The sequence below is a fragment of the Rhinichthys klamathensis genome, unplaced genomic scaffold (assembly GCF_029890125.1).
Source record: "Rhinichthys klamathensis goyatoka isolate OS25496 unplaced genomic scaffold, OSU_Roscu_1.1 h1tg000194l_1, whole genome shotgun sequence".
Taxonomy (NCBI): Eukaryota; Metazoa; Chordata; class Actinopteri; order Cypriniformes; family Leuciscidae; genus Rhinichthys; species Rhinichthys klamathensis.
In genome coordinates this window covers 867,687-881,272 of record NW_026606720.1, presented here as the reverse complement: position 1 = coordinate 881,272, position 13,586 = coordinate 867,687, and the positions used below count along the sequence as shown (strand labels likewise).

The 13,586-nt window shown below is 39.4% G+C and overlaps 1 long non-coding RNA gene across 1 annotated transcript; it reads left to right on the top strand.

Annotated features, from left to right (window-relative positions):
- The first annotated feature begins 503 nt into the window (after positions 1–503).
- On the top strand, positions 504–1,369 carry LOC130095964 (uncharacterized). The gene is made up of 3 exons (XR_008808161.1): positions 504–600; positions 726–788; positions 1,158–1,369. It is a non-coding gene; the product is annotated as an uncharacterized LOC130095964 (long non-coding RNA).
- The last annotated feature ends 12,217 nt before the right edge of the window (positions 1,370–13,586 follow it).

Below are 13,586 nucleotides of genomic sequence, written 5' to 3'. Positions count from 1 at the left end.
CCATCACCAGCTGCAGCCGATCTCATCACACTATAAATACTCACTGTTTTCTCATCCCCTTTGTCAGATCGTTGGTTGATGTCTCTCGTGTGGTGTTCCTGTTCAGTCTTCCTGCCATCCCCGTTGTCGTGTTCCCGTGGATTCGTTGTCTTAGTGTTGGATTATTGTTTTGTGTCTTCACTTCACGGATTCTTCACTTCACGGATTCTTCACTTCACGGATTCTTCACTTCACGGACTACTCACTTCACGGATTTCTCACGCTGGCCATCTAGTCCCTGCGTCATCCGTCCACGCCCGTGTCATTTCATCTGTTCATTGTGTCTCACATTAATAAATCTGAGTAACCTGCAACTGCTTCCTGTTTTGTTTGACGATCATGACACCTTTCCCAATGGAAGAGAAAAGTAAGTGTGTTCTTAACAAAAATAGCTGCTGCATTGAATTATTATTTTTTTAAATGCAATAATAAAAAAATGATTGTACAGAATATAATATTGTAATATTGCTCTCTTTGGTCTGACATTCAGAGTTCCAAAAGCGACTCCGCTTCAACAGCTTAACAGACAGCTAACCAGCGAGAAAAAAACAAAAACTCATGGTAGGTTACTATGAAAAAGTAAAACAAACTTTTGCTAACAGATGTAATTATTACACATACAATATCTTATTCACATATTCTTGTACCTCATACATTTCTGCATAATTGCTAAATTATTCCTTCAGACAGATCCGATGTCAAATTGGTGCAGCTACCCTGCGGGAAAATGTCAACATTGTGATGAAAAGGTCAGTCTCTGAAGTTGTGCTGTTAATATCTTAAAATGTATTTAATATTCTTAAATGAGTACGCCAACATCTGCGGATTGAATATGAAGAACACACTGAATCTGATTATAACAAGACTGAAGCGAACACGAATGTTTGTAGTTTACAATTAATCACAAATTTTTAGGGGGCGAGGCAGAAGTTTAGGGGAATTTGATTACACTATTTCAGATAGCCCGTCGGGCAGGCCAGTTATGCATTTTGGTAGCCCGACTGGAAAACACAATAGCCCCAGGACGTCGGGCTAACGATTTTGTGAGCCCTGACATTATTTCACATTTCTTGCTGTACAGCATGTATAACTTTGTTTATTCCCATTTTAATTGACAGAGTGCTCACAAATCGCCTCATGTCTATAATGAACATGGATGGGACTGGTGACAAGCTGCCTTTCAGAAGAATGGAACTTTATAAGGTCACAATAGGTAATTATATTTTCTATTTGTGCACCTACACCACCTATAGCTCTATTCTCTACATGATTTTTATTTTGATCAGTATGTGCAAGATAAATGGCAATTGCTGTTACATTTTTCAGGTGCCATCCAGAAGTTTTTAAACACGCAAACAGTTTGGCGCCCGTGGTAATGAACAACCTCCTTGTTAAAGTGAATGTATAATCCTGTAGCCTATCTGAGGCAAAATTACTAAATATGCATCGCGAGTTATATATTTCTAACTCCAAACAATTGGCCACCGAACCAGCTGATAAAATCTTCCTTTGATTCGATCCGTGATTACAACTTGACACTCAAATTAACCGATCGCATTTTACTGATGCAGAAGACGCGCGCGTGCACACGCACTGAGGGAGCGCGGTGTTCACCGGGCTATGGTCAAATACCCAGATAGCATGTAATCATTGAAACAATGTTGACTCAGTGTTGATGCGTCAACGCTAATTGCATTGAATTAACGTTACAAAGTAATGTTGCTTTAGTCAGGGCCGGATTAAGAGTTCAGAGGCCCCTGGGCACAATATCTTGTAGGCCCCCCCTTAGGCAGGCCAAATGTATATTTTGTCCAAGGACATTTTAATATGGCATTAACAGTTTTACTGACTTAAAAGGAACTTTGTTGTACTATGCTGGAGTAAAGTTCATAAATGGTAGTTCTTTCCCATAGGAATTTGTAAAACTATGTTGGGTGGACCTCTGTGTCTCTAGGGGGGTTCGGGGGAAGAAAATTTTGTACATTTTAAGGTTAAATGCATCAATCTAGTGCTCTTTGAGAGATCAAAATTAAGAGCTTCAACCCATGAACTGCTCGTTGAACAAAGAAAAAGCATTGATTTGTACCAGGACAATAAAGAGGGCTCAAACATCTTTTTAGTTATGAGAGTCTCAGTCTACATTACATTATCAATGGTGTTTTAGGATGCCAAACAATTATTATAATAATGTAATAATGATTTATATAATTATTCCTATGACATAAAATCCATTTAGCCTATAAATGTACTATAAATGAAAATGAATATTTCAAAAGTATATTTTAGTCTACATTACACTATAATACAGGAAAATTAAAATACTTTTGTCCTAATTTCTTCACTTGCAAGAAATAAACCCTTGAGCTTTTATTTAGGAGAAAGCACCAGATAACCATGCTGATCGCGTGAGCAAAATGCACACTTTTCTTTAAATCACCCAGCACAAACAGGATGCCTATTCTTAAAGTATTGTGCTGTTTTATAAAGGCACAAAGCCATATCATGGTTTCGATTTTATTTCGTTGGCAAAATATAACGCTAGAGACCTTTATGTTAGGTTATACATTTTACATCTCATATGTGTTGGGAAAAGGGAGACGAGAGAGTTCGGCAAAAGGCGGATTCGAACTCGGGTCGAACTGAAAACTCGGGAAAAAACTGCTTTCAAGCACTTGACGCGCTAGGACCTACGCCACTAGCTATTCTGTGACGGACGTCTTTTTACTTAAAAGACAGGCACTTAGTGCAAATACACTCACCGGCCACTTTATTAGGTACCCCATGCTAGTAACGGGTTGGACCCCCTTTTGCCTTCAGAACTGCCTCAATTCTTCGTGGCATAGATTCAACAAGGTGCTGGAAGCATTCCTCAGGGAGTTTGGTCCATATTGACATGATGGCATCACACAGTTGCCGCAGATTTGTCGGCTGCACATCCATGATGCGAATCTCCCGTTCCACCACATCCCAAAGATGCTCTATTGGGTTGAGATCTGGTGACTGTGGAGGCCATTTTAGTACAGTGAACTCATTGTCATGTTCAAGAAACCAATTTGAAATGATTAGAGCTTTGTGACATGGTGGAAGTAGCCATCAGAGGATGGGTACATGGTGGCCATAAAGGGATGGACATGGTCAGAAACAATGCTCAGGTAGGCCGTGGCATTTAAACGATGCCCAATTGGCACTAAGGGGCCTAAAGTGTGCCAGGAAAACATCCCCCACACCATTACACCACCACCACCAGCCTGCACAGTGGTAACAAGGCATGATGGTTCCATGTTCTCATTCTGTTTACGCCAAATTCTGACTCTAACATCTGAATGTCTCAACAGAAATCGAGACTCATCAGACCAGGCAACATTTTTCCAGTCTTCAACTGTTCAATTTTGGTGAGCTCTTGCAAATTGTAGCCTCTTTTTCCTATTTGTAGTGGAGATGAGTGGTACCCGGTGGAGTCTTCTGCTGTTGTAGCCCATCCGCCTCAAGGTTGTGCGTGTTGTGGCTTCACAAATGCTTTGCTGCATACCTCGGTTGTAACGAATGGTTATTTCAGTCACTGTTGCCCTTCTATCAGCTCGAACCAGTCTGGCCATTCTCCTCTGACCTCTGGCATCAACAAGGCATTTCCGCCCACAGAACTGCCGCTCACTGGATGTTTTTTCTTTTTCGGACCATTCTCTGTAAACCCTAGAGATGGTTGTGCGTGAAAATCCCAGTAGATTAGCAGTTTCTGAAATACTCAGACCAGCCCTTCTGGCACCAACAATCATGCCACGTTCAAAGTCACTCAAATCAACTTTCTTCCCCATACTGATGCTCGGTTTGAACTGCAGGAGATTGTCTTGACCATGTCTACATGCCTAAATGCACTGAGTTGCCGCCATGTGATTGGCTGCTTAGAAATTAAGTGTTAACGAGCAGTTGGACAGGTGTACCTAATAAAGTGGCCGGTGAGTGTATACGGTCCGTTATCTAAACTATTTTTTTTCCTTCCCCTCGCTTGGGCCACAAGTGCGCATGGCGAACTTGCAATGAATACATTTTATCGGACCGGCCCTCGCGGCCTCGAAACACTACCGGCCGACCGGGGAAACTCCCGACTCTCCCGATTGCCACTCCGCCCCTGGGGCCCAGGGCCCCTTAGATGTCGTGGGCCCCTGGGCAAGTGCCCAGTTGCCCTAATGGTTAATCCGGCCCTGGCTTTAGTATCACTCTTGCACCCTCAGTTAATGTTGAAATAATGTTGGGAATTCAACCAAAAATCAATGGTAATAGTATTGATTCAACATTACAAAGTGATATTTTATCAACATCACTTTTGCACCCTCAGTTAATGTTGAAATAATGTTGAGATTTCAATTAATAATCAATGGTAATAGTATTGATTCAACATTACAAAGTGATATTTTATCAACATCACTTTTGCACCCTCAGTTAATGTTGAAATAATGTTGAGATTTCAATTAATAATCAATGGTAATACTATTGATTCAACATTACAAAGTGATATTTTATCAACATCACTTTTGCACCCTCAGTTAATGTTGAAACTATGTTGAACAAAAAATCAATAGTAATGCTATTTAATCAACGTTACACTATGATTGATTATACATCACTGCTGTTGAATCAGTATTGAAATTAACAAAAATAATCAATGGTAATATTGTTGAATCAACGTTACACTATGATGTTGAATCTACATCACTGCTGTTGAATCAGCTCTGAAATTAACCAATGGTAATATTGTTGAATCAACGTTACACTATGATTGATTCTATATCACTGCTGTTGAATTAACACTGAAATTAACAAAAAATAATCTTTGGTAATATGATTTGATCAATGTTACAATGTGATGTTGATACTAAATACATTTTGTTGAAAGACTGAAAAGGAATGTCAAACAATGTTGCCATCTGATGTACCAATTAATGTTGAAACAACATTAATATTTCAATCACACTTCAATGGTGCGTCAACAAATTCCTGACCATTTCAAAATTTGTCGAAAACCTTTTAAAATATAAAAGACACATTTCCAGTAGTTGAGTCAATTTATTTTATTCAATCAATCAATGACAACAAATATATTAAAATATCATTTTTTTTTTAAAGAAAGGGGGAGAAATAGGACAAAAGCATTTCAACCTTTAAAAATAAAATTGGCTTCAGAAGTCTGATGTCATCATAACTACAGGTCCAGCGGTTCAGGTTTTTAAAAATCTGTCTTGCATCATCAGATTCTGCCTCTTTTCCTTTGAGTTCTCTGGAATCTGAAAAAGAAAGCATGATGTTACTCAAGAACAAATCAATTCAGGTGTCATACATACAGTCACATTCAATAATGTTAATATACTAAACACAATATGATTCACTTTTTTTTTTTTAAGTCACTGAAAACAAAATATTCTAACTATGATTATAGTATCGTAAAATTCTGTTTATTTATTTCTATGAATGTTTTAATATCAAAAGAAAACACTAGCAGGGGTGTCGGATTTTATCTCCAGCCCTAATTAAACACCTGAGGCAGATAATCGAGGTCATCAGATCAATGAACACTTCCAGGTGCTGGAGCTAAACTCTTCATGAAGAGGAACAAACACCTCTGAGCTATAGCCATTAAATATCTCAGTTCATTTTCTGTCAAACTACAGCATTCAAATAACAAGTTTATCTTGTAGAATAAAAGATGTTAGGTTTTTTCAATGAAAATTTCTTTAAACGGGTTCAGCCCGAAATGAAAATTCTGTAATCATTTACTCACCCTCAAGTTGTTCCAAACCTGTATGAGTTTCTTTCTTCTTTTGAACACAAAATAAGATATTTTAACCCTCTGGGGACCAGAGTGTTTTTGGGGCCCTTGGGATGTTTTGACATGCACTGACATTTGTGCTTTTTTCAGTTATTTATAAACATGTTAATGGCAAAGGTGTAAATTCACTCTATATAGCACAAACTTGGCTACCATGATGAGTGAGCAACATGTATGTACATGTTTGTATTTTTAATAGAATAATGTTTATGCGTGGTTATTGAAAAAAATAAAAATGAAAGTTGCTGAAATAAGACCACAAAACACATATTGATTATTTCTTCACAAGACTTTTGAAAATTGTATCACATAGCCTAGAATATTTGCTCCAAAACTATGTGAGAATCATCCTGACTACTCATTCAGATAAGTCAATAAAGTCTTTTACATTTTTAATGACGTGTTTTGTTTGAGAAAGCTTTATGCGAGGAGGCGTGGTCTCTCATTAATATGTGTGGAATTTCACACCTGAGAAAGACAAAGACCCTCCCCATAATGGCCCTATTAGGTGCTATCAGGCCATATCATTACAGGAGCTTTGCACAAAGAATGAGGAGATTTAAAAAAGAATGGCTTTTAGATTGTTTGGATTTATATAAGGAAAATACAGGGTGCATAAGTCTGGACACTTCTATCACACACCCTTCACCGTATAGACATGGTTTTATTTCAGTTCAAAGTTAGAGTTGGAAACATCTTGAAAAGAAAATTGTCTTTCTCCATAAATGTCTTAGTTTGATCATACATATTTCAAAGTTGAGGATTCATTATTTTGATAGCTTGAACAAACACTAAAACATCTTAGTTGATTAGTTTATTGACAAAACATACTATATATTTAACATATGAGCAGAAACTCCTAAAAAAAGCTTATTTGATGTCTATTTTAGAGTAAAAACTTTATCCAAAACGAGTCAACGAAATGTTATTTAGTCTGTAACAGTGCGTATCTGTGCGTTCATTCATTCATTCATTCACACACACACACACACACACACACACACACACACACACACACACACACACACACACACACACACACACACACACACACACACACACACACACACGCACACACACACGCACACACACATGATTCACATTTAACAGTACGCTATTTTTCCGTTTACAGACACTACGTTATTCTATATCGCGATTAGAACAAAGCACTTGCAAAAAACACTTACTTCTCAGCTGAATCTGTTCATCCTCGCAGTGAAAATAAACCCAGTGGTAAATGTCCCAGGATTGTTCCTCATATAGCCGCGCAAGACGACAGTAGATTAATCTGACTAAAAAATAATGTGTGTTTTCAGAGTTTATGGGCGTTCACGCGTCTCAATGTGTTGCTTCACATATTTGCGTTTGAATAGCGCGTGCTCTCCGTGGGCGTGTCACATTACCAGGGATAATCAGCTGAGAGAACGATAATGAGACGGGCTGACACGTCTCTCTTTTTATATAGATAACATAAACGGAGAATATTAATTTTAGTTTTGAATCGGATCATTTAAAAGTACAAACTCAAACGATTTAAAAGATATATTGCTTATGGCTGGGTGAATAGTATAAGCTGAGTTGTGTTGAAGATTAGAGACGTGCTCCAGAAAAAAAGTTCACGGTGACTGCAGGCAGAACGCACACCCTGTTTATTTTCTTTATTTTACAAAAGCACAATATTTTATTTCGATTGTATGTGCGCACATAAAAAAGTAGACATTTAACAGATTATTTTCTCATATTTCTTAACTCTATATGAACAGAAATGATGGTAGTACTTTAAGTCTATTTTTCTGCTATGTGAAAAAAAACGAGCAAAACGCGCCCGCGCGTTTCTGGTCCCCAGAGGGTTAAAGAATGTCGGTAACCAGAAAGCTGACGGTGACCATTGATTTGCATAGTAGGAAATAAATACCATGGAAGTCAATGGCTAACATCAACTGTCTGGTTACCAACATTATTCACTATCTTCTTTTGTGTGCAGCAGAAGAAAGACATTCATACAGGTTTGGAACAACTTGAGGGTAAATAAATGATGACAATTTTAATTTCAGGCTGAACTATCTCTTTAAAGATGCAAATTCACCTTATGTAGACCCCAATCTCTTTAAATATAGCAAAATAGCCATGTCAGTCACTTTCTTAATAAACACTAGATGTTTTTTTTGTTATTGTGTTTCAGTGGAAACAAGCTAAACTGAATGGAAATCAGTTATTTCTCAAATTGAATACAGATTCAGGAATATGAATGATTACCTGATTAAGCAGTGATAAGATACAGGATATCATCAAGTCCCAGGTCAGGTGATTATGCTGTCGACAACAACTCAATGTATGATCAATGTCAGCATTATCAGGAGGGTGCTTTTTTAATTGTCCATCTTCATCTGCCTTCACTCCTACTAAAGGAGCAATGTGTTCTGCATGCAAGCACTGACCGATACAAGACATGGGCTATGTTAACATTCTTGCTCATGTTCATGTCTCTTGCACCTTAAGAAATCTGTTAAATGACATAACTTTATTCAGGAAATTCCTAATAAACTTTACTAAAGCAAGATGCATTTTTTAAGAATGTAGAAAAATAGATGCTTTATTCAAACACTTTAATAACTTTGTAATCTAATGACAGTGAGTAACAACACAAATGAAACGCAAATAAGCATGCAAAACAAAGGAACAGAGAAATAAGGTAGATGCACCATTGTTTGAAACTGTGCTAGAGAAGTCATGTTTGTCAGGTGATTCAACAAACAAGACTTCTGTATAGGATGCACCTGTTTTCTCTCTAATGAGGAAGCATTAGACTATTGAAAAGTGCACATGCAAAGACAAAATGGGCGTTTACCAATCAGTGGCCAATTTCAAACTACAATACAGGTAAATGTTTTTCAACCATTTTTCAACAGACTTGCTAAAATCATGAAGGCCCACCCCTAAACCAAGCCCCCAGTGGATTACAGCAAATCGGGTAAAGCGGTTGAAAATGCCCATTGTGGTTTGAAAACGCCCCACTGATCGAGAAACACCCACTAGTGTTCTGCAGAGATACGCCTGAATGATCTTGTGCTCATCAACTACAAATCACTGTTAGTTCAATGTCACTGTCTCCACCCATGTGTGTTGTTGGCTTTCATCAAAATTTCAATGCTGATCCAACGCACTTTAAACATTGAAATGTCAATCTCAACCAAAATGATGGTTTAGATCAAAACTCAACATTGTATCAATGTCACCATGCTATCTGGGATAATGACGCAGTTACAAGGTGTGTATAATTTAAACTAGGCTACTTAGTCAACACTAACAGTAGCTGCTGTTCGGTTTTCAAACTGCTGCTCTCCTTAGTCACTTCTGAACTTCTATTGATTAAAGCGCAGGGTGTTGCCAGATATCACAAAAAGAGCAAAACAAGCCCCTTAAAAACGCAGTGTAGCCTAAGCAGACATGGCAAAAATGTACCGGGGAACACATTTAAACAACTAGTATTACTATCCTACAAAATTAAAAGGAAGTAACTAATTTATCATGAATAGAATAGTTCAATATAAAATATTCAGATATTATAAACTGACTGATGAAGTAAAGCATAACATGAGATTGAAAAATGATTCAGAAACACTTTATTTAAAGTTTAATTGCACCTATGAGTTGTATTTAATATCAATCAGTTGGGGGCAGTTTATCTAAAAGTTGATGAGTGTGTTTTGTTTATATTTAGCTATCTAAATAGTTTACCAAATAAATAATTTACCAAATAAGAGAAACAGAAAACAATTGTGAAGTACTTTTCATTTCTAAAGTATTTGGGTTTATTTATTATACCAAGCCCTTTTTGTCGATTTTTCGAGAATAACTACATATATAAATATCTATATCGTGAAATATATCGTTACCGTGAAATAAAATGAGTCATACCGTGAAATAGAATTTTGGTCATACCGCCCACCCCTATTGTGGTCAATAGTACCAAATGCAGCACTAAGATCGAGTAACACTAATAAAGATATACAACCACGATTGGATGTTAAGAGCAAATCATTTGTTACTCTAATGAGAGCTGTCTCAGTGCTATGGTACAGTCTAAATCCTGACGGGAAATCAGAATCAAAATCAAAAGAAAGAACAGAGCCTCTGCTAAAATTAATAAATAATAATAATTCTAGCTTCATGCATTATTTTTTTTTACCAACACTTGAATCTGGGCAAGTTTCATAAAAAACAAAAACAAAAAAAACAACAACATTTTGAACAAAAAGATCTGGGGCCGTATTCACAAAGAATTTTTTCTTACCACTAGGAGTACTCCTAAATCGCACTAAAATATTTTAGCTAGGAGTTTTCTCTTAAAAGTTATTCACAACGCCTTTCAGACCTACTCTTAGTAAGGAAAAATTACAACTCCTAAACTAAGAGTGAGTCATCGTAGCTATAGATGACGTCAATTCTCATGCTCGAGCTTCCTCGCAATGATCACAGTGATTGGTTGTTAGATGACAGGGCCATCATGCGGAGCATAAAACAGACGCAACAAATCATGGAATTACGACATCTAAATATGTCTGTGTCCTACACAAAATAATAATAGTAATGTCATCGAAATGCATATACAATGACATGTTTGTGCAGGCCCCAGTAAAGTGTAGTTCTAAAAAGGCAGAAAGAGAGAGAAAAGTCGTGAATTAAATTAAATCAAGGTAGCCTAATACCCTAATGAAAACCGTCACTTGCCTGATAATGAAAAACGACACTTGCATTAACACTTGCTTGGTTAATTGACATCATATTAGCCTAAATAGAAAAATAAACTTAAAACAAGGAAATGTTGCTCCTATTGAAGTAATGTAACTTTGAATGACGGTGGATTATGAACTCGCCAAAATGGAAAAGAAAGCCCAACTGGACGCAGGGTCAGTTACTGCTGCTGGCCCAGTTAGTGCAAAAAAAAAAAAAAAAACATAATAAAAGTGAAATTTGGCACTGGGATATCAAGCAAAACTAAGCGTGAGACATGGGAGAGGATTTGTTTGCAGATCAATGCAGCATTCCCGCTTGTGTTGCGGACGACTGCAAGAGGTGGTGGTATGCGCTACAATCCTTTGTGAATAGGTCTTAGTGAGTTAGGAGTCCTCTCGATTTCTTTTAAGCTGTCCCAGACTTAGGTGCTACTTTTAGGGCTAAAATGCTTCGTGAATTACTCTTAGTGAAAAAAATTAGGAGTCCTAAAGTTAGGAGTGACCATTATTTTTAGGAGTTGCTCCTAAATTCGCCAGTTAGGAGCTACTTTTAGCCTTAAAATTCTTTGTGAATACGGCCCCTGGTCAACCAATCAGAGGTCAACCAGTCAGAAATTCTGGTCAACCCATCAACGTTCTGCAATGAGTCTAGCTCCACCCTTTAGTGCCGGACTGCTGTGCTAGGTACCCTAACGGAAGGGTCCCAGAAAAATTGGTAAGGTACGGTTCGGAATTAGGGTACCATTCACAACTTCTAACAATGGAAACGGCAAAAATACCACACCGTACTGAACTGTACTGTACTGTACCACTTGGTGGAAATGAGGCATAAGAGTGTACTCTTGACACAATTTTTTAATATGGAACTAGCCACAATCCCACCATTTTTGCAAGGAAGTATTAAACTGTTTTTGTTCCTTGAAATTTACCCAGAACAAATGAAAAATTTCAGTAAACTTCTTATCATTTTCGTTATCATTTAAAAGTCCGCTCTATGGACAGATCCCCATAGCATCTTTCAGACGCAGTGTCTTGTTCCCCTTCTCAGGGAACCATGGTTCCCTTTCAGTCGGTCACTGTCGACGTCACGTTGGTGACCGACAAATAGGAATCTTGCTAGAGAGGCCAATTTACTTCGAGTGTAACTAAAACAAGCCAATGCACATTGCCATGTGATAATTGCATCAGCTGCACTGCATCGCGGCACGCACATATAATGAGCAGCAGGTGCATCGCATCTTCAGCTTTTCGTTTCGGAACCGAGCGGTTCATTTGTTCCTGTCTTTAATCTGCAAGCAGTGTTCTCTAAAAGAGCCAGTTTTTCAAGGAAGAAGCTTTCTCTTCATTGGTGTTGGTGTGACGGTGCTACAGATGTGATCGAGTCCTCTCGTTTGTGTGTGTGCGCCTTCACTGAGCGCTAAAAGGCTGTTCTTACAGCTGGTGACGGTGCGATTTTTCAGAGCTAAAAAGCTGTTATTACAGCTGGTAAGAGCTGTGCCTTCAACGAGAGGCTGCACATTCCCTGTCAGTGTTGCTGCAATCTTTTCCCCTGTGTGCTTCAGCACCAAGAGAGAGTGAGTCTCCTAAAAGAGCTTACATGGGTGGGAGTTGTGTCTTTCTAAAGATAGTATGTGGTCGTTTCCTGTCCTCACTGACAGGACCTTCTTTCTCAGAGACGGGGCAACCTATGGCACCCGCGCCCAGACCTCTGGCAACTCCATGTCTGTTCCCTGAAAGGGAAGCAGAGGTTCTAGGTGACTTACCCTCAGAGGTACTTTACACCACCGTCTACGAGACAAGCTTACACCTTGAAGTGGAACCTGTTAATCGAGTGGTGTTCCCCCGAAGATGAACCTTCTCTTCCTAAAGCAAAGGTTGGAGCGTAGGCTGTCTCCCTCCACCCCCAAAGTTTATGCTGCTGTTATTTCTGCATATCACGACCCCATTGGAGGTAAGTCAGTTGGGAAGTATGACGTGGTCATCAGGTTCCTTAGTGAGGTGAGACGGTTAAACCCTCCTCGACCTCCCTCCATACCTTCTTGGGACCTTATTCTGGTGCGTCGAGCACTTCAGAACGCGCCCTTCGAGCCTTTGCAGTCAGCAGACTTAAAGTTTCGGTCTATGAAAACTTTGTTGCTGGTTGCATTGGCCTCCATCAGGTAGGGGACCTGCAGGCATTTTCGGTCATCAAAAATTGTGCCTAGAGTTCGTAACGGACGACTCCTATGTGGTACCGAGACCCCGGCCTGGCTATGTTCCTAGGTTCCTACCACTCCCTGCAGGGACCAGGTGGTGAACCTGCAAGTGCTGCCCTCGTAATAGGCAGACCCAGCCCTGGCTTTGCTCTGTCCCGTCCGCGCTCTGCGATGGCACATGGATAACACTCAAAGCTTCTGGACCTCAGACCAGCTCTTTATCTGTTACGGAGGCCAGCGGAAGGAAAAGCTGTCTACAAGCAGAGGATGGCCCACTGGATAGTGGATGCCATCGCCTTGGCTCAGGCTGCGAGCTCACTCAACAAGAAGTGTTACATCCTCCTAGGCGCTGCCACGTGGTGCCTTGCTAACAGATATTTATAGAGCTGCGGGCTGGGCGACACCCAACACATTCGCTAGGTTCTATAGCCTACAGTACGTGTAGAGCCGGTGTCCTCCTGTGTTCTCACCTCAAACGGGTAGAAGCACAGAGAGGCTCGTCTCTTGTTGGCTTGCTGTGCTTATAGTTGCGCTCATGTCTCCAGACTGAAAAAAAAAAAAACAGTTTTAACCAATCCTCCATCACCCTCGGCAGCCGGACTTGGTGAAGTGTCTGGCGCAAGGCCTACATCCCGCTGAATCCTTGAGAACCAGGTCTAGGCAAGGTGCCATATGTGTGACCTTGCGGGGATCCCAGATGTTGCTTTTTTCCACAGTTGCTCCTAAACGGAAGCTCATGTCTTTCCCTTGGGAAAACCCATCTCTTAGGAGATTGGTGTAATTCCATATGCAAAC